Source organism: Sciurus carolinensis, chromosome X (assembly GCF_902686445.1).
Source record: "Sciurus carolinensis chromosome X, mSciCar1.2, whole genome shotgun sequence".
Lineage (NCBI taxonomy): Eukaryota > Metazoa > Chordata > Mammalia > Rodentia > Sciuridae > Sciurus > Sciurus carolinensis.
In genome coordinates this window covers 78,504,450-78,527,430 of record NC_062232.1, presented here as the reverse complement: position 1 = coordinate 78,527,430, position 22,981 = coordinate 78,504,450, and the positions used below count along the sequence as shown (strand labels likewise).

Genomic DNA, 22,981 nt, shown 5'->3' with positions numbered 1-22,981 from the left:
ATACTAGTAAGTGCTCTGCCACTGAGCCACACCCCCAGCCCCTAGGAATGAAATTTAAAGCATAAGTACTGTTAACTGTGTAGTCATGTTATTTTTGAATATGGAAATTTGGATGTGCTTTAGAATAAGTAGAGCAAAAATCATGTAATTTAATTTGCTGAGGTCTGTGAGGTGTTAAGGCACATCAATAAGACATATTAAAACTGAGATGGTTAAATTTGCACCATTTCATCAGATTTCAGATGTTAGGGTGCTGGCATGGTGCTCAGAGTGTAATGGACACCTTTGGCTACCCTCATCGCCATGCATTTTCTCTATTGATGTGAATAGGGACCCACATCTAATTTCAAACAAAGTCTAAGTAATAGCAGTGAGTTTCCATACATTTCAAATTAATTCCTTTCCTTAAAGCATCACAGCACATTATTTTCAATTCCAAATTTTTTTTGTCCTCCATTTTCTCAGTGATAGCATTTTTCCAACACAAAGAAAACCCCATGTTTACATTAAAATGCACTGTTTAAAAGTCCTGTTTATATCACACCAACAGGCCTAGAGGTACTTTTCCCTATGAGAAATTACAAATGTCACAGTCTTCTTCACTTCCCTCTATCCACCTTTCAAGGACAAAATTCCTCTTAATTAAGAGTTTAACTTGTGAGGTGGTATGTTTCAGTTGTCTGAATTAATGTCAGTGTGCCTTAGTATGCTGAGACATCTGTTCAGAACATGGGTCACAGTCTCATTCAGTTAATTTATACTGCTAGACATGGCTTCTACTTTTCTAAGGAAGTCATAGTTGGCTGCAGGCAAACTTACCAGTTCAGAATATTATTTCATTAAGTCACTCTCCACATTGCCTCCTTAGTATTTTGCAGGATGGAAGAAGAGATAGCAAGTGCAACTAACTCAATGTTAATGAACCCTCTTGAGCAAGTTCTGAACTTCTGGGTCATGGCCAGCCTCACAAGAAGGCAAATCCTCTGCCGCCCCATCTGATTTGAGGTGTGCTAGTAAAGACCTCTGCTCCCTCCATTGCTTGACATAGTACCAACATTTCCTCTGTAGAAGAATTTGCTCCTTTGGATCTTGTAGATTTCAGTCTTTCAAAGGATATGGGCTAGGATATTGTCATCTAATAACTTAACCAACTTGAGTTTGACTTTCTTTGCAAGTAAGGTCGAGAGCAGTTCTGCATCCAGGAGAGCTGATAATGCAGATCAATTCCAAAGGTAGTTGGAGGGGGTACTCCTCCTTGGCTCTGTAAGCAAATTTTTTTGTTATATTCAGGCCCTCAGTTAACTGGAGGAGGCTCACCCACATTATGGAGGGCAATCTGCAATTTTCAGTGTTTGCCAATTTAAATGTTATATGATGCCAAATCACCTTCTAGGACGTGAGGGTGATCTGGCTGAGACATGTCCCTCCATTGATCACTAGTGTTGATTCGGCTGATCTGGCTGGCTAGGTGGGTGTCTCCTTCCTCCCATACCACTCCACGTGTGTCCCTCCTGAAGCTGTGTGTTGTTTTTAAGAATATGACTTTCCTTGATAGAGGAGGATCATTTGGTCAAGCACATATAAATAGCTGAGCTCCCCTGCTGGAACCTCTAAACAAGCTCTCAAAAACACCCTCCAAGTTGATGCATAAAATTAAACATCATATAAATCATAGTTTCCCCTTTTCTACTATAGAGGATCAGCTTGGTGTGGGGCAGTGAATCCACTGGAGCTAGGTGCCTGACATATGGAAGGTTTCTTTAGTTGGCAACCATCTGCTCCTCTTTTGGGCATTTGAAACCATCCAACCAAAGTAGGTCCTAAACTCCTGAGTGATTTCTATCCCTGTGATCACTGTAGTAAACGGGGGCATGCTTCCTATCAGTTACAGTGCTGAGACTGTCCCCAATACTGTTTCCTAATTTCGGTTTCTTCTCCAACCCAAGTATGATTTATCTCCTCTATTGATATCACTTTATTTTCACATCTGTCATTATGTAGCTTATCACGTTATATGCTGTAATATAAACAGTTCTGAACATATTTTATTCACCTGTTCCTCATTCCTCCTCCCCCTATCACTCACTCGTGAGTCACTTAACAGGGGTTGCGTGTTACTTAGCTCAATGCCCCTCATTGCATCTGACAGTGAGCTTTGCTCATAGTAGGTGCTCAGATGGTATTGGTTGAAATTAATTGGAATGTATTTGTGGAGCTTCAAAATAATGTTGAACAGTGCCTACCTGAAGCAAATTGGAAGATAAACTTCTCATAAACTACAGCCTGACAACCAGAGCTCTAGCATTTAAAGTCTTGATCCTTGTGTTCCTGTAGCTCCTCCTAGTGGAAAGGTAGCAAAATCTCTTGGCTACTGCATTATCTGCACTGTTACTGCCAAAACAGGTAGGAATCACCACAAAATTAAACACAAACACTTTGTAGGAGATACGTATGTTTGCATAATTCATAATACTCTAATTATACGTATATATAATTTTTAACCTGTTTTAAAGGTTTATAGCTGGGTCCTAAGTTTCTGAAAGTCTGTTCAGCTACTGTGAGCTGCAACTTGGATTATTCACAGGGAAGATTTAACCTGATCACACTGATAGAAACCATGGTGTTCCTTGGTAGCATGGAGCCAGCTGTAGGGCTAAGAAGAGAGCTATTTGGCTACTTAGATCTTCAGTGGGTGAGCTCCAAACACCTTTTACTGTCTCCCTGAGCTCTGTCCTGCCCAGCAGGATGACAGTGCAATTACTGCTGCATGGCCAGGGCCCTGCATGTCTCTCCTCCTCTTCCCCCATAGACCTGGGCAGTACCTTCTGCTTTGGTTCTGACAGGTAGGTCAGGTGGTTGGTTGCAGTCTGCTGACTGATTTATGCTGCTTTATAGTCCCTTAAGTCTGTGCTTCTGGTAGTCTATACTTCAGATAAAAGGCAGTGTTTTGATTTTACATTTCTCTATAGAAATCACAGCCTCTTCTCTTTAATCCCAGTGTTTTGAGGGGATGTCTGGGTATTATGTATGCATGTTTAATGATTCATAGTCCAAGGATTTTGAATTTATTCTTAACTGAACTTTATCTGGCTTTTTTTACAGAATTTTAGCAAGATTAAAAACAATGTAATAAGCCTTAACAATGACTGTTTTTAAGAGTTTCATTTTAGTAGTTTTCTTTTCTAAACCAAGTGATGGACAAGACTGCACATTCCCAAATCTATTGTACATAGGATAAAAATCTTCAAATGGAAAAAAATCTTCCTTCTTTGCTGTGAGGAAAATAATTAGCTCTTTGACCACTGATCCGTACCAGTGAATGTGATGCCCCTTAGCTTTTCTGAGGTTATGTATAACTCTTGTCTATCCAGCTTCATATACTATGGAATAGGCTTTCTGGGGACAAAAATCTGAGAGTGAATGTTATAACATGAATCAGTCCTAGCTACAAATTTGATGTAGTGTTTGCTGGAATTGACAGCAAAAGGCAACATTAATCCATATACTAGTGCAGCAGTGGTTTCATTTCATCCCTTTGCAAGTACGTGACATGGAATATATTTGTGTTTTCATTATATTTCAGTGCCTTTGAGCAGACAATATGGCACCTTTTTGAGACATGACATAGGTTTGAAGCAATGCAGTTTCTACCTGTTCAGTGCTACTCAAGAGGGAAGCCATTCTAGGTTAGGACTATCTTTTCACTGCTTGAAAACATAAAATAAAAATCATACGACAAGGATAAAGACTATCAATGTATGGTTGGCCCAGTTAACTGCAACTTCTGTGTTCCCTCTTGCAGATATATTCTGCCTTGGCAGGGTCTCTTCTGTGATCTTGGATAAGGTATGTGATTTCATTTTCTACTCTTAGATTAATTATGTGGGATTTGATTGTACATTGCTAAATTTACCTCAGAGTTAAATATGTATTCTCCTCTTCATTTAATATAGTGATTTCACATTTGATTACCACAAGATAATTAGAGATGGAAGTTCTGTGGTTGGTGGGGAACACAATCAACAGTTTCAACATTTTGTTACAGATTATTACACCCACATATTTATTGAGGAAGAATAATACAAATTAGAAGTGGTATTTTTTTTCCGGGAGAAAACACCCCCATAATTGGCTGAATCTCTTCAATCACAAAACTTTTTTGAGAACAATGAAGGAGTGGGGGCTATTTTTAAATTTCTATACTCTAGACACATATCATTTTCCTTAATGCTTATATGATTGATGCTTGACATTTTTCTTATGTGTATACTTTTCAGTGTATTGACAGCCATTTCAATAAAGAATTCATATATGTTCCATTATTAGTCTGTGTTAATGCCTAAGCTACAACCACCCAATTGAGCATTTTGTCAAGTTGTATTTTAGGGGTGGCTGAGTTCTCTCATCTTGAGAAACTTTCTGGCCCAACTTAATAATACTTGACAGAGAATACAAGCCTGTTAGATACTTACTCCATCCTTGGACAAGTGGCAAATTAGAAGTCTAATCCACAGCTGTCTACAGCACATAGCCTGTAGGTGACAGAGTAAATTGCAGACTGAAAGATGCTACCTGAAAACTAATAGTTAATGTGGAATGGCAGATAGGGATTCTTAGTACTTGTTTTTATGGGTGTTTGAGCAAGGATGACTCCTTTTAATAATGGGTTTCAAGGAGCTACCATTAATGTGGGAGAACTTTAGATAGGCCTGTATCATTATAGGTTTTAGGGGAGTATATCACCTTTTATTTTTTGTACCAGGGATTGAACCTGGGATGCTTAACCACTGAGCCACATCCCTTTTCATATTTCATTTACAGACAGGGTCTCACTGAGTTGCCTTGTGCCTCGCTGTGGCTGAGGATGGATTTGAACTTGAAATCCTCCTGCTTCAGCCTCCTGAGCCCTTGGTGTACACCACCATGCCTGGCAATATGTCACCTCTTGTCTGGTAACTGCTTATATTTTGGTACTGGGGCTTGAACTCAGGAGTGTATTATCACTGAGCTACATCCCCATTCCAAGTCCTGTTATAAATTTTTGATTTTGAGACAGGATCTCACTAAATTACCCAGGCTGGCCTCCAACTTGCAATCCTCCTGCCTCAGGCTCTCAGGTTTCTGGGATTATAGGCATATGTGCTACCACACCTGGCTCCTACTTCTCTTTTTCTCAATCAATTATGCTTTTTAAAAAAGGATCACAACTTAATCTTTTCTCTTTCAGGAAATCCTTTCCCAAAACAATCGTTTGACTTTCTCCTCATCTCCATCAGGAATTTACTTACTGTCACCTTAACACTGAGGTCTTGTAGACCATTCCATTTAAATTTTTAACTTGTCCTATCCTGACACATATAGCTTCCCCACACATATTTTATCTCTTCTTCCCTGCTTTAGTTGTGTAGAATGTGTGTGTGTGTGTGTGTGTGTGTTTGTGTGTGTAACATGTTTATTCTATGTGTAACTTACTAGAATGTAAGTTCTATAAGTGGAGGGATTTTTGTCTGTCATGTTCATTGTTGTTCTGGTGTTTTGAATATTATTTGGCACATTTAACAGTGAAAAAAATTGTTGAATGATTGAATGACTTGAAGAGCAGGAAGGACAAAAAGGAAGGAAGAGATACTAAGGAAGGTATTAATTCCAGGCTCCAGTGGCTCTTTTTTACTTCCAAAATTAGGGTCAAAATGTTTCTGTCCTTCTTTTTCATTAAGATAGAGGTGATTTAAGGAATACTCTGTCTCCCCTTGAATGGAGAGGACTGCAATCAAATAGAGCTGTCGACTATTAGATGGAGGTGGCCTCAATCAGTGGATTAGAAAAGGAGAAGAGATATAGTAAATCAGCAGGGATGCCAAAGAGCATGTTGGTCAGGGGTATTTTATCATATCCTGTTAACTGAGGTAGAAGTGGGGGTGTGGACAAGGTTTGGCATGGTGATGAGGAGGGAGGATGGAAGGGAAAGGGGTGTTAAATACACAACTAAATCACTTTGGTTGTAAAAGCAAGACTTTTCAAACAAATGAATTTTCAGGCCCAGCTGGGTGGTATATGCCTGTAATCCCAGGATTGGGGAGGCTGAGGCAGGAGGATCACAAGTTCAAAGCAGCTTCAGCAACTTAGTGAAGCCCTAAGCAACTCAGAGAGACCCTTTCTCTAAATAAAATATTTTTTTGAAAAGGACTGGAGTGTGACTCAGTGGTTAAGACCCCCGGGGTTCAACCCCTATACCAAAAACAAAAACAAAAACAAAACCACATACAAATGGATTTTCTTTTTTTTAAAACTATTTGTTTTGTGGGTTGTAGATGTTGAAGGCCTTATTTTAACCTCAAGACAATACAGTTGGTTAACAGGTATAAGATTGCGGTTAGATAGGAGGAATAAGTTCCAGTGTTTTTTAGCACAGTAGGGTAATCATAGTTAATAATAATTTGTCTATTTCAAAATAGCAAGAAGGGAAGACATTGAGTGTTCTCAATACAATGAAATGATAAATGTTTGAGGTGATGGATATGCTAATAATCCCTATTTGATCGCTACGCATTGTATACATATATTGAAATATTATAATATATCCCATAAATATATGCAATCATTATGTACCAATTTAAAGTAAAACAGTAGCAACAAAAGCATGTAATACAGGAACTCTTGGGCTTATGATAAATTTTATTCCTGAAATGGTCTGTAAATCAAAATTATTTAAGTTAAATATGACATTTTAATCAAACAGTGGGGCCTTCCTAACTAAAGATCTGCTCCTACTTTTGGGGGCAAATTACCACAGACACTGTGTTTCATTAATTAAAATTATAAACCTGCATATTATAAAGATTTAAAAGTGCATATAAATTGATCAACCACGATAATATAGAAAATTGTGTTTAGTAATAAAATTACAATTTTTGGCTTACTCCTCATAATTTTCACCTTACTTTTATGATAAAACAAATGAGAATTAGAAGTAATATCTTCATTAGAATAGGTTCATTCAGATGTTCTGCCTTGGGAAGTTTTTTGTAGACATTTTTAAGGAGATTTTGGGGGTATGTATGGCTAAGACAGTCATAGAGGTGTCTGGTTTTTTATTTTTTTACGCTAATGGAAATGGCCATGAAACCAACAATTTCTTGCCTGTTCTGCTGCCTTAGAAAGGCTAAGTTGAGCTGCTGCCTCATCAGTACCAGCCATTTCATTCATGTCCTGACATTATGCAAAGGTAGATCTTATGAATAAACCTATTTGCCCTGAAATTTTCATCCTTTGATCCTTACCTTGTTCCTGCTTCTCACTGTCAAAAAGCTTCAAAGCCTTGGCTTGGCCACACTAAAGGCACACAGAGCTGAGCTTGATCTCAAATCTACAGAAAAGAAAGCTTTTCCATCACAGGCACAAGTTCCACATGATGTTGGTTAGTGGTAGATTGTAACTGTCAACAGAGTACTGTTTTCCCTTTTTAGAAATAATCTTAAAGTTTGAATACAATAGCATAACGATGCTTTATTGGTGACAAATGTGCCATAACTTCTACATTTAAGTAAGTATTTCCCTTAAAAGTAATTGCACTGGGCAAAGATAAACATTTAAAATGATATTGCCATAATTCAAGCACTTTTTAAACCTTTGTTAAATTGATTTAGAGATAGTTTGCCAGCAACACAAACCCAGTAAAACCAGGATAGTGACAGGATAAGTCTCTTATCCCCTCCATTCACCTTATTATTCCTTTATATTTCTCATTCTTTTAACAATTAATATCAACCATGCATTGGGTTCTGGGTGAATAAACTTCTCCCTTAATGCCTAGCAAGGATAGAGGAGATATGGGCCTCCCTGGAAGCACACTGAGACAAATACTTTTAGCTTATAAGGGGTAAAAGTGTGAATTGTTTGCTTCTCTATCTCTAGTACCTAGCACGGTAGTATATAGTAGGCACTCAGTCAATATTTGATTAATAAATCTGGTTAGTGCCTGTTAGCTTTAAATGCCCTAAATAATATGTGAATAGCAAATGGATCATTGGAAACTGTTATACTATAATTTGAGGACTGTCGATAACAAGGAAAAGGTGTTCTAATTATAGACTTTTGTTGCCAGAAACTTGTTACTGGTAGAAATAAAACAGGAGGTATCCCTGTGTGTTTCAGATTCTAAAAGTATACCCAATGGTCTCTTTGTCTTTGCTTTCAAGTATGGTGTGATGTGGCTCCTGAAACAGTTACTGTTAATGGCTCACCCCATCATGTGCTTCCTTTTTTCCTTCTTCATGAACAGAACCCAGATTTTGTCTATGTTGCAGTCTTCCTTGATGAGGATCCCATTATAGACCACAGTGGGTATGTCACAGTCCCATTCTTCTTGCTAAAGATTGCTTGGTTTAGGAATAAGTTCCAGTTTTGGAAACACTTCTGGATAATGTGTGTTCATTCTTCTCTGGGAACTGATCATCCCTTGACCATCATGCTACAAGCCTGGGGAGGGGGGGAAATCCACAGATAGAGAAGGGTAGAGACCAGGGAACCACAAAGTAGGAAAGATAGGACCATGACATACTATACCAGTGCCTGCTCTACATATGGATTTCTTAGTATGTGAGATTTCAAACATCTTATATTTAAAGGTTTATTTATGTAGGGTTTTCTGTTACTTGCAACCAGAGGCAACCTGCTACAACTCCCAGGTCTCTTGAATTACAATGTCCCTCCTTCTCTGACAGATAACACTGGAACAGTGTTGAGGAAGATATAAACAGTGGCTAGGTGGTTACTTCCCTGTGCTTAGATGTGTTTGTTGGTAACTTCATATTGCAAGAAATAGCAGCAATCTCAGTTTTCCTCAGGCAATGTGGTTGTTGTAAAGATATGTCAGAAAGTAAGAAGGCACAAGAAACCATTTCAGTACTTGGGCAATCCGTCCTCACAGATGGTTGAGAAGATCATATTTAGGATACTATAAACCTCTAGTGCACCAAAGGCAACTCTAGTAGTAAAAATTCTCTTGATTCAGGTTATACCTTCTGTTTTTACTTCTTTCTACCATAATTCTGTCTGTTTCTGTTGTTGGTAAAGATTCTCAGCTCTCAACTTCATGGTTTTCCATTGCCTTATGGATTCTGCTTATAGCCTTTTCTTCATGTATCTTTCAGTTTCTGTCTTTATTTTCTCTCAACTGTTTCCATGGTGTTGGGAGTTTCAAATCTTCAGGTAAGGAAATGGCTTCCTTACAAATGTGAACCATGAAGATACTTAAGATGGGGCCATTATCCAAAACAAAACTCCCAATGAGCCAAGTTCTCTTGCCACTTTGCCATAAGCTGCTGGTATCTGCTCAAGTCCAACTGCCTTTAGGTCAGTTACATAATTTCTTCAATCTATGTGGCTAGGCTGCAATGTCATATAACACAAAAGTGGAGATTTGTTTAGAGGATACTTTTTTTGGCTGTTTTGTTCAAAAGATGAATGCATGTCACAGATGCTTTAGAATATCAGTGTCATAACTTATTTAGTATATTAGGAAACCAGGAAATGTGATACCTAGCCTTGACCTCCTTTGGAAGCACCCATCCTTCCAATGGTGTCATGATTTCTTCTTCCTCCACTGCTTCTTTCTCTTTCATTTTCTATTTTCATTTGGCCAATGAGCTCTCCATTAGTCTAGCCAACCGCTTACCAGGAGCTTCCCTTCTCTCTAGATTCCATGAATAGCTACCACACCACACTTTCTAATTTTCCACTCTGATCATGATCACTTGTATTCTTTTGGTCAAAACATGACAAGTGCATATTTGTGTCCAACAACTGGAAGTTCTTATAGGTGTACTAGTATGTATAGAAAGAATTAACATGTACTTAGTAACCATACAAAGTACTTTGTGTGGTAGTAAAATGGCATCATTGTAGGCATGAAATGCCCATACTGGGCATTTAAATATTATTTTTTGTGATTATGATGATGAAGTATTTTTCTTGTTGTCATCTGTGTTTGTAGTGCTAAATTGTAAATGGAATTTATTTTCCCTAAAAGCCTTCCAAATATATTCAGAATGATACTGTTAATATTATATTCCTTTTAACCCCTTTCCCAGTCACTTTGAACACTGAATTTTTCATTCCTGTTAAAAAAAAAAACAATAAAGAAGGAAAGAAAAGAAGCCAAGGTAAATATTCTTAGCATAGTTCTTTTCCTTGCCACCTTCTCTGATTATTTAGTTTCTGTTAACATCTTGAATATACCAGGTGCTGAAATGAACATGCACTTTCTAGAAGAGTTATACTTTGAAGTAATTAAAGCATCCAATCTTGCAATTTAAAAAGATTGTTTACAGTCCTATAAGGGCTGATTTCCAGACTTAGAAATTGGTTAAAGAAAATTTACTTTTAGAAAATAAGAAAAAAAAATCTCCAAACCAGGAAGCAGGTAGGCATTCTCACATAGATTTGTAAGACAAAGAAAAGGGGATGGAGATGGGGCCACTTATATGTAAAACAATATCTATCTCAAGGCTATTCTTAAATAACTATAGAATTCATATCCATATTTATTTCTGTCTATTTTTCTTCTTACTGTATTATTGTGTCTGTCACTAAGATGTAGATGTAAGCCTGGAATTGCATTATTGAAGTTACTTGTTCAATTACCTTTCTGAGATAATTACCTTTGTATTAGAAAGTTTTAAAAATCAATAGAGTGTTCTTGGCAATATTCAGTTATAGTTAATTAATAATACAATTCATGCTACCAAATAGTTATTCTGCTTAGCAAAACTAGCCATACTTTTAATGTCTTCAACTGGTCAGGAAAACATCTGGACTAGAAGTGTATTTCTTGAAGGAGATACTTTAAAATAACTGCTCATTCTTGGTAGAGTTGAGAGCAGACTCCACAAATACCCATGACTTTAGTTGAAGGTAACAACCGAAGAAGCTGTCATTAGTAATTTTAATGTCAGTGGTCTCTAAATATTCTCCTGTCTTGAGTCTTCCTAGATGCTTGATTGATTTATCATGTGCACTACCATTTTCTTGGGATATACCAAGAATCTTATATAGTTTCTCTTGTGCCAGGCTAGCTCATACGTGGGGTAAGGGCACGGGGTCAAGACCCAGACTCCAAGAGTTGGGTGGAAGCAGGCTTGTGGCGAGCAGCCTGCAAACTCGTTTATTGCAGGAACAGCTATATATTTTATAGGTTTCTTGCCCAATCACAATGTGCCATAGGGGATCAGACCACCAGGTTCCTATACGGGTTCCCTTGGTAACACTGAGTCGACTTGAGGCAGTTTACTTTCCTAGGTAGCCGAAGAGGAATGCTCTTCCCTGCAGGTTTTCCTTACATACTTGAGACGTTCATTGCTGCCACCCAAGAACTAGGATTTCTCCCAACAATCTTACCAAGTATTACTTGATTGAATGGCAAGTACAGATGGTCCCTGACACCATGGTTTGAGTTATAATGATTTGGCTTTGGGTTTTTCAACTTTGGTATCAAAGTGGTATGTATTCAATAGAAACCATGCTTAAAGTTTTGAATTTTGATTTTTTTTTCTCAGCCTGGCAATGTGTGATTTGATACTCTGTCACAATGCTGGGCAGTAGCAGGGAGCTGTAGTTCCCAGTCATCCAGGTGATCACAAGGGTAAATAATCCATACTCTACAGATTGCCAGGATTTTTTGGATATTGTGGTTTTTGTTTTTGCATTCCATTGTATCTACAAAATGCCCATCTGTGTGTGTATGTGAGATACTCAACACTTTATTAAAAATTAGGCTTTGTGTTAGAGATTTTGCCTGACTGTATGCTAATGTAAGCATTTTGAGCCCATTGAAGGTAAGTTAGACCAAGCCATGTTGAGCAGGTTAGGTGTATTAATACATTTTTGACTTAAAATATGGTGTTTTTTTAAAAATTAATTTTTTATTTTTGGTACCAGGGATTAAACCCACTGGTGCTTGACCACTGAGCCACATCCTCAGCCCTTTTTTATATTTTATTTTGATACAGGATCTCATTAAGTTGATGAAGCTGACTTTGAACTTGCTATTCTCCTACCTCAGCCTCCTGAGCTGCTGGAATTGCAGGCATGAGCCACCACACCTGGCTAAAATATGGTGGTTTTTAACTCTATCAAAACTCAAGGAGCCTTTAAAATATGACATATCAATTACAATGATATAAATAAATATTTCAACTCTTGTTTCTGATCCATACTTATTATGGATGATTACATGCAAATAAATGGCCAAAAAAAAAAAAAGGATGGCTATCTATAATTGGTCTTAAGTTTTTCATCCATTGAATGAGGATAGTTACTGAAGGTCTTAGTTGGATTGATATGTAGAATAACTAATACAAATGAATTACTAAAACGTTTGCAAATATGAAAATTCTCTAATTGATATTAATAATAATTTTAGATAGACACTTGTAATTGTAACTTTAGGTGAATATTTTATGGGTTGACTCCTCCTTTACATTAGAGTTTGCTCAAATACTTTCAAAACAGCTCCCTGTTCATTGACATCTTTAATTCAATTTGACAGAAGGAGTCAAAACCTTTCCTTCAGCAGGGTATTCAGTAACCTTCACCAAATAACCATTAATTAAGCAATTAAAGTAAATTTAAAGAAAAAAGAATATTGAAAGGAGAACAGAATTAACTGAAAAGATAGTTTAAAAATAGTTTTATAGCACTTCAGTCATTATTGACCAAAAACTTCCTAGGGGATATTAACAATGCATTTGATAGTTGCCAAGGAAACCTTAACCTTTCCTGAGAATGTCTGCCCTTCTGCATTGTACCTGATTGTCAGAATAACTTCAGCAACTGATTATAACTGAGCCATTTTCAACATCAGGCTTTTTCTTGTCAATTCCTCTTCAAAGTATAAGCTCAAGTATTCAGGATACCTTGCTCTGTATCTGTATTTATGTTTCTGAGGATTTATATACCTTAAATTTGGAGGCTTTTTACAACAGTTTTCCCAGTCAGTCTTTACCACCATAAGAGATAAAGCATAGAGACAAGGAAACTGAGGCACAACAATGTGTTTATTGTGTGAGAATGATTCTGTCATGGAGCTTGCTGGCTTCCTTTGTTCAGAGCACAACAACTAAACAAATATCTTAGCACTATTTTAAAAGCTTGTGTTTTCATGTAGGTTGGATAGCTAACACTATGAGTCTCTGAATGATTGGAAAAAGCACCATAGAGGGAGTGAGGAAACTGATAAACCAGGTTTGTGGCCTTGGCCAACCTAATTGATCTGTTTTTTTTTTTTTTTTAATCTGTTAAATTGCAGTGATAATATCCATCTCATAGGGAACCTGGAAGAATTAAGTGCTGTAGTGTATGCAGAACACATACTTAGTTAATGTACTAAGTATTCGAAATCTATTAAGTATTATTATTACTGAAAGGATGTGTGCACCATATCAATATATACTCTATTTTCTGTATACAGACTTGAGGATTATGATGTATAAAAATAGATGGTAAAGTTAGAGCATTATATCTAATATTGGAGCCATCCTAGAAATTCTAAGATATATGGCCATCATAGACATAATTGAGCAGGTGGGAAGGGAACTATTATTTATTTAATAGACTCTAGACACTATAATAAATACATTGCTTTCTGTTATACTGTGTACAGATATGTTAGTCTGTAAGTTCTCACAATCTAATGAGATAGGTTGTGTTATTATCTCCATATATGTAACATCAATAGACTTTAAAATAAAGATAGAAGCCTGGTATGGTGGTCCTTGCCTGTAATCCCAACAATTTGTGAGGCTGAGGCAGGAGGATCACAAGTTTGAGGCCATCCTCAGCAACTTAGTGAGGCCCTGTCTCAAGATAAAAAGAACTAGGAATGTACCTCAGTGATAAAGTGCCCTTGGGTTCAATCCCCAGTACCACAAAAATAAATAACAATGAAAGGGAGCACAATGTAATCTTTGGGAGAAACCTGCAGAATTAGTTTTCTCTGTGACAGAGTCAATTGACAAATTTTTCCTGCACAAGTTGTGCTAATTACCTGTGCAAGTCCATGCATGCAGTGGTCAATAATAATGGGAAAAGAAAGGTAGGGAGGAGTGATATAATAAGTTGATTATTGCTTTGTATGTTTGTGAGGATACAAAATGAACTGAAAACAACATTATTTTAGATCTAAAGAAGAGTGTTTCTATTTTTGTAAATCTAAAATTGTTAAAACAAAGATTGAAATATTTGTGTGCAAATTCAGGCAAAATCAAAGATAACAACAAAAACCACCGACTGCAAACATTCATACCTAGGTTATCTAGGCATTTTATTTTGTGTTGTCTTTGTTAGTTGAGTCTACTGTAAGGGCGGATACTTGTATGCATTTATAAGCAGCTGTACAAATGTAAAGATGCTATAAAAGCGGGATGAATGTAGAGAACCAACAAAATGAGCAGTTCCCCAACCTTCTTTCATGTCATGCCTTGCATAGATTTAGAGGTGTTCCCCCCAAACCCCAGGACCTGTGAGTGATCTCAGGAAATATGGTTTTCTTTTTTTTTGATTCATTGTACACAAACGGGGTACAACTTTTCATTTCTATGGTTGTACACAATGTAGATTCACATCATTCATCTAATCATACATATATATAGGGTAATACTGTCTGTTTCATTCTACTGTTTTTCCATCCCCACCTGCTCCCACCCCTTTCTCCTCTACACCATCCAAAATTCCTTCATTCTTCTCTTCCTCCCAGCAGCCGCCCCCCTCGTTATATATTGTCATGCACTTATCAGAGAAAACATTTGGCCTTTGGTTTTTTGGGCTTGGCCTATTTCATGTAGCATGATTTTTTCCGACTTCATTCATTTACCAGCAAATGCCATAATTTTATTCTTCTTTATGGCTGAGTAATATTCCATTGTGTATATATACCACAGTTTCTTTATCCATTCATCAATTGAAGGGCATCTAGGTTGGTTCCACAATCTAGCTATAGTGAATTGAGCTGCTATGAACACTGATGTGGCTGCATCACTGTAGTATGCTGATTTTAAGTTCTTTGGGTATAGACCAAGGAGTGGGATAGCTGGGTCAAATGGTGGTTCCATTCCAAGTTTTCTAAGGAATCTCCACACTGCTTTCCAGAGTGGCTGCACTAATTTGCAGCCCCACCAGCAATGTATGAGTGTACCTTTCTCCCCACATCCTCGCCAACACCTGTTGTTGCTTGTATTCTTGATAATCGCCATTCTAATTGGGGTGAGATGGAATCTTAGGGTGGTTTTGATTTGCATTTCTCTTATTACTAGGGATGATGAGTACTTTTTCATATATTTGTTGATCACCTGTATATCTTCTTCTGTGAAGTGTCTGCCCATTTCCTTAGCCTGTTTATTTATTGGGTTCTTTGTATTTTGGGTGTAAAGTTTTTTAAGTTCTTTGTAAACTTTGGAGATGAGTGCTCTCTCTGAAGTGTGTGTGGAAAAGATTTTCTCCCACTCTGTAGGCTCTCTTTTCACATTATTGTTTCCTGTGCTGAGAAAAAACTTTAGTTTGAATCCATCCCATTTATTGATTCTTGCTTTTATTTCTTGCACTATGGGAGTCTTATTAAGGAAGTCTGGTCCTAAGCCTACATGATAGAAATTTGGGCCTACTTTTTCTTCTATTTGGTGAAAGGTCTCAGATCTAATTCCTAGATCCTTGATCTATTTCGAGTTGAGTTTTGTACAGGGTGAGAGATAGGGGTTTAATTTTGTTTTACTGCATATGGATTTCCAGTTTTCCCAGCACCATTTGTTGAACAGGCTATCTTTTCTCCTTTGTAAGTGTTTGGCACCTTTGTCTAGTATGAGATAACTGTACTTATGTGGATATGTCTCCTTGTCTTCTATCCTGTACCATTGATTTACCTGTCTATTTTGCTGCCAGTACCATGCCGTTTTTGTTACTATTGCTCTATAGTAAATTTTAAGTTCTGGTATAGTGATACCTTCTGCATTACTCTTCCTGCCCCGGATTGCTTTGGCTATTCTGGGTCTTTTGTTCTTCCAGATGAATTTCATGATTGCTTTTTCTGTCATAGGGATTTTAATTTGAATTGTGTTAAATCTGCATAGCACCTTTGGAAGTATGGCCATTTTGATAATATTAATTCTGCCTATCCAAGAACATGGGAGATCTTTCCATCTTCTAAGGTCTTCCTCAATTTCTTTATTCAATGTTTTGTAGTTTTCATTGTAGAGATCTTTCACTTCTTTGGTTAGATTGATTCCCAAGTATTTTATTTTTTTTTGAGGCTATTGCAAATGGAGTTGTTTTCCTAATTTCTCTTTCAGATGTTTCATCACTTATGTATAAAAATGCTTTAGATTTACGTGTGTTGATTTTATATCCTGCTATGGTTTTCTTATGGTAAAATACATATAACAGTAAACATTTTAACAACTTTCAAGTGTACAATTTTGTGGCGTTAGGTACCTTGACATTCTTGTGCAACCATCAACACTGTCTATCCCCACAACTTTTTCATCATTTCAAACAAACTCTGTACCCCTTAAACAGTAATGCCCCATATCCTCCTCCCTTCTACCTCTGGTAACTACTTAACTATTATTCTCCTTTCTGCCCCTATGAATTTTCATCATGTTGTACTTAGAAAAGTAAAATTCATATGTAGTATTTGTAGTATTTGTCTTTTTGTGTCTGGCTTATTTCATTTTACTTATCATGTTTTCAACCTTTATTCAGAAACAGAATGTATTAGAATTTATTTCTTTTTAAGACTGATTAATATGCCAGGTATGTGTAAGAGGCAAAATATCCCTTATCTTGGGACCATATTGGGAAATACTTGGAACCAGAATATTTCAGTTCTGATTTTTTTGAATTTTGGAATATTTGCCATTATATAGTGAAATATTTGAGAGATGGAACCCAAGTTGAAACATGCTATTCTTATGTGTGTATGTACTTTATACATATGGCCTGAGGGTAATTGTATAAAATATTTTTAATAATTTTGTGTATGAAACAAGGTTTGTGTTCACTGAACCATCAGAAAGCAAATGTGTCATTATTTCAGCCACCCACATGGACAATCTGTGCTTGTTTGGTACCACCATCATTCCTGATTCTAAATTTATATGCTACTCTTATGGTTTAGATGTGAGGTGTCTCCCAAAAGCTCATGTGTGAGACAATACAAGAAGGTTCAAAGGTGAAATGATTGGGTTATGTGAATTAACCTAATCAGTGCATTAATCCACTTGAATGGATTAACTGAGTGGTAACTATAGGTAGGTATGGTGTGGTTGGAGGAGATGGGCCATTGGGAGCATGCCTTTTGGGTATATATTTTGTTCCTGGTGAGCAGAGTTCTTCCTCTGCTTCCTGATGCCATGTCCTAAACTGCTTTCCTTCTCTCCACCATGATGTTCTGCCTCACTTCGGGTCCACAGCAATGGAGCTGGCCATCTATGGACTGAGACCTCTGAAACTGTGAACAACAAATAAACTTTACATCCTCTACTTATTCTTGTCAGGCCTTTTGGTCACAGTGGCAAAAATGCTAACCAAGACAAAGGTAAAAAAATAATTCTGTTTAAGGGAATTAAGCATCATAGTAACATCAACAGAAGATCTGTAATGAGCTTTTAAACAATAGCAAACAATCGAAGCATTCAGTCTTTGTCTGTGATGCTATGTTTGATTAAAAGGCTACTGTATACTGTATTTTATTTAGCTGGGTGAATAGAAACACCACGAGCAGTTGAGGGACCAGGAAGTGGGTTTTATAGGGTTGAGAAGGAATTTTTCTGGATGACTTTTAGAAATGTTTCTTCCAGAGTCATCTGCCCAATTAGCAAGGTTTTTTTTTTTTTTTTTTTTTTGTGTGTGTGTGTGTGTGTATCCGTGTGTGTGTGTGTTAGAGTCTTTCTTCGATTTTATAAACTGACATGATTTCTTACTTGGTTTTGAATGCACACTGCTTTCTTCTTTCAAAAAGTCCACCAAACATTTTTGCTATTGTTTTTACACATTTTTTTGTGTAGCGTTAACAGTGTCATCTGAATCATCAGTATTATTATGAACTCCTTGATTTAGAACCAGTTCAATGATTTCACTATTGGTCAAAGAACAACTGTAACCTCATTATCAATGTTAAAAATGTGTTCGATATCTTACTGATGAACTTAAAGGTAAGATTTTTTGCACATATAAGGAGATCAGATGTGATCTTTTCCTCCTTACTCAACATATAGAATCCTTCAAAGTTATCACTTGGTTCATCATTATCACTGAACATAGTTGTAGGTCAGGGGTTGTGCTTGGCATGAATTACTGTGTCTTAGTCACTGTGGTTCAGACATTGGCAACTGCAAGTACAGTATCCTTCACCCTAACCTCCTTTTGAAAACTTTACCGCCATGCCTCTGTTTACTGCTGCTAACATGCTGTTTAAGAAAGTGTTTTTACTCTTCATTGATCTAAACATATCCTGGTCACATGGCTGAATTAAGCCCCATTTGGGGGAATAATGAAACCACATTTGGGGGAAAATACATACATAAATATTTTTTATTAGAATTTTGGTTGGAGGATGAGCAGAATGAATGTCAAGGAATAACAAAATCTCACCATCATTACCTGGTCCAGTGTTGTGAAACTAACTAGAAAGATGTCCCTGGTGATCCATGCCTTTTTGTGTGCCTTTTGTGGACTGGTAAGAAATTAACTCCTTTAAAACAACAAGGATAAAAAGAAACTTTTGCTTATTACAGCAAGTATAAACATATACTTACCTGCTACATTTGCACATTCCAACACAGTTTTTCTATTCTTGTTATCCTTGATTCCTATGAGAACTGTCTTATCAACTATAGTCATTGTCTTTCTGGAGCAATAATGCCAAACTAGTGATGTTTCATCAGCATTTTAGACTTGTTCTGGTGTCATATTTTCATCAGCAACAACCTTGGACAACTTAATGGATTTCTTTGCTTCTTCATGATCAGCCAATAATATTTTGTCATCATAAATCTTAAAAAAAATTATGCCATGATTTTTCTTATACTCCTACAGCCAGTGTGTTGAATATTCACAATTCCCTTCAATTTGTGGTTCATCCTGATAGAGCTCTGCTTAATGATTAGCATACCATTACGTGGCATGTGTTCAGTGTGATGCTGATGAATCTGCTCTTTGAATACAGGATCAAGAGCTTCATTTTTACCTTTGTACAGTGATTTTTTGCTTTTCATTTACTTCAGTTTATCACTTTCAGCATAGAATTACAACAGTTTATCCTTCTGTTTCTTCAGGTCATACCTGGTGGACATTCCAATATCATACTCTTCTGTAAGATGCTCAACTTGACTTTCTGTGCTATAGGTAAACATAAGTACTTTCTCTTTTTCTTATCACTGTTAGCCATATCTTGAGTCCCTTTTGACATTTTTAACAATATCTTTACACCAGAGAGCAGAGAATAAGCAAAAAATACAGTGAATAAGGCAAGTAGGTAACCCTGGTTCTATCTCCAGCACTGAAAAAAAAAAAAACACATGAGATTTTACTAGATGAAACACGACTGCCTGGTATAACTTGATCTAATCAGCATAAATTTTTATTTGGGTATGTGTGTGACAATTGGAATGTTCCACACAATTAAGAACTTTTGTTTTAAGATAGTTTTCATATCATGCTGGGAATGTAGCTCACTGATGGAATGCTTGCCCAGCATGTGCAAGGCCCTGGGTTCCTTCCCCAACACTGGAAAAAATAATACCAAAAAACAACAACAAAAAATTCATATCATATATTCACTGAAAGTTCTGATGAGTGTTGAAATGGCCCCATATGAATAGATGCTCACACTGTATTGAATTTGCACCTTAGGCTCTAACATGATTGAACCCCCCCAAATAAATAAACCTCAGAGTGAAATGGCGTGAGCAAGCTAATGTGGATGTGTTATGAATTATTTGATTGTCAGTTCTTTAGCTTAACACCTGACTTGTGGTTAGATGTCCAGCTGCCCCAAAATATAAAAGATCACTTTATATGTTTGAATGGGACAGAGGTTGATGAAAGAATTTATTTTCCTCTTGCAACACATGAGAATGAAAAAAGACAGGTGTTCTCCCCTTTACAGATCCAATGCTTCAAGTTAAAAAGCAAGAATGAAAGTAGTTGTGGACAAAACCAAGAATCAAAGCATAGACTTATATGTTAGCTTTCCCTCAAATCTAAAAATAAGTTTCTATAGGGACAGAAGAGTATTAAGCCCCGATGGTTGAAACACAACTGGCTTTATGAAATAGAGAACATTTTTCTTTCTAAATTCATTTTCAACTCAAAAGTAGTAAGTCTGGGAGAAGGGTGGAGTGTGTGTGGAAAAAGAACAGAAATGCTTTTTAGAATACAAATAGAACAAAGGCTAACCTAAGTCTCTTTGAACATAAATATGAATTTATACTTGGAATTGATAACTCTAACTAAATGAACATTCCTTTAAAAGAGAAAATTAATTCTTCCTGTATTTAAATAGAAATTACATGGATGTGGTTGTTTATAAATTTATATTTGTATTTCATCAAAAAGTAGACCCTTAAGTTATTTAAGCAAATATTCTAAACAAAGTAATAAAACCACTTTATATTCCTATAAATCTTTATGGCTTATGAAGCACTTTCATATGCATTTGTACTAAAACTGCATATTAACCCTTTGAGGTATCCTGTTGAATCCAAGGTTTGGAGAGATTTTATGACTTACCAAAGAACAAGGAACAAATAAAGTATCAGAGTTAGGACTGAACCTAGGTGTTCCATCTGTAAATTTTATCTTCTTTTTTTGTTATACTGTGTTGCTCAAAATCTTGACTTAAAAGTGAGGTAAATGGAAGGTCTCCTTAGAAATATAATTAGTCCTCCATGAATGTGAAAACTGGTGAAATATCTACTAATTTGATGTCTACGAATTAGACAAGAAGTAAAACCATGTCTTCCTTGCTTAATATTTATAAAAAATTATAACAATCTAATCAATCTACTATAAAGATGACAACAAAAAGAAAGTTGGAGATGAGTTTTAAAGTTTATAGATTCTCTAAACTGCATAACAGTTCTGCTAAAACTATACAACCTCTTCCTTTGGAAAAGTCTTCTGGTCTTTTATCTATCACTACATATGTGAGTAAATTTTGAAACTCCTGAATAGTATTTATATATTTATGTATCTGGTGATAAAGAGGGCTACATTTGATATAACATAAAATCAATATATTAAAATATTGAATAGAGCCAGGTGCAGTCATGCCTGCTTGTAATCCCAGTGACTCTGGAGGCCGAGGCAGGAGGATCTCAAATTCAAGGCCTGTCTTGGAAACTTAGTGAGGCCTTCAGTAACTTAGGGAGACCCTGTCTCAAAATGAAAAGTAAAAAGGGCTTGGGATATAGCTCGATGGTAAAGGACCGTGGGTTCAATTTGTAATTACCGCTAAATAAGTTAATATATAAATATCGAATAGGTCAAAAGCTATGAAATAATACTTTTCCCCCCTGACTTCTAATGGCTATTAATGTTAAATTGAATTAAAACATCCTGTGGTAGTTGTTATACTATACTTGTCCAGTTCACTGGGATAAAGAAATGAAGTAAGTTTTGTTAATAAATATATGTATTTGCAAATGCCGTAATATTCTTATGGCTGAATAATATTCCATTGTGTGTATATACCACAGTTTCTTTATCCATTCATCTGTTAAAGGGCATCTAGGTTGGTTCCACAATCTAGCTATTGAATTGAGCTGCTATAAACATTGACGTGGCTGCATTACTGTAGTATGCTAATTTTAAGTCCTTTGGGTATTAACTGAAGAGTGGGATAACTGGGTCAAAAGGTGGGTCCATTCTGAGTTTCCTGAGGAGTCTCCACACTGCTTTCTAGAGTGGGCTGCACCAATTTGCAACTCCACCAGCAATGTAAAAGTTGCCTTTTTCCAAAGAACAATATTATGGCATTTGCAAATAAATGGATGGAATTAGAGAATATCATGGTAAGTGAAATAAGCCAATCCCAAAAACCAAAGGCTGAATGTTTTCCCTGTTAAGTGGAGGATGATATAATGGGGGTGGCGGGGGGCAGTGAGAGAAGAATGGAAAAACTTTAGATTATGTAGAAGGAAATGAGAGGGAGTGGGGTATGAAAAATGGTGGAATGAGACAGACATCATTACCCTATGTACATGTATGATTACACAAATGGTACGAATCTACATCGTGTACAACCATAGAAATGAAATGATGTACCCCATTTGTGTACAATGAATCAAAATGCAGTCTGTAAAAAATAAAAAAATAATTAAAAATAAATAAATATATCTTTGTAATTTCATATTTTTTTAAGTCAAGTATTTTCCATTTTAATTTTTTTCACTTTTTAAAAATTGGTGCATTATAGTTGTATATGTACAACTACATGGTGGGACCTGTCACATTCATACATGAACATAATATAACAATATAATTTGGCCTATATAATTCCCCAGTTCCCCCCTGAGACCCATCCCTTTTCTCTACTGATTTCCTTTCAATTTTCATGAGATCCCTCCACCTTTCTTTGCCTTTTACTTTTCTAGCTTCCACATATGTGAGATAACATGACCCTTGACTTTCTGAATTTGGTTGATTTCATTTAGCATAATGCTTTTAAGTTCCATCCATTTTCCTATAAATGCCATAATTTCATTTTTCTTTATGGCTGCATAAAACTCCATTGTGTGTATATGCAACATTTTCTTTATCCATTCATCCATTGATGGATACCTAGGCTGGTTCCACAGTTTGGCTATTGTGAATTGTGCAACTATAAACATGGGTATGCATGTATCATATGGAGAAGTTACACATGTTTTAGAAGAAAATTAGAAAAGTTTTTCCATATTTGGAAATCAGATTTCTATTTTAGAAGAAAACT

General features: G+C 36.4%; 1 pseudogene; it reads right to left on the bottom strand.

Moving 5' to 3' along the window:
- The window catches only part of LOC124971553 (ferritin light chain-like), a 30,401-nt pseudogene extending 11,513 nt beyond the window's left edge, over positions 1-18,888 (bottom strand).
- Positions 18,889-22,981: the final 4,093 nt, after the last annotated feature.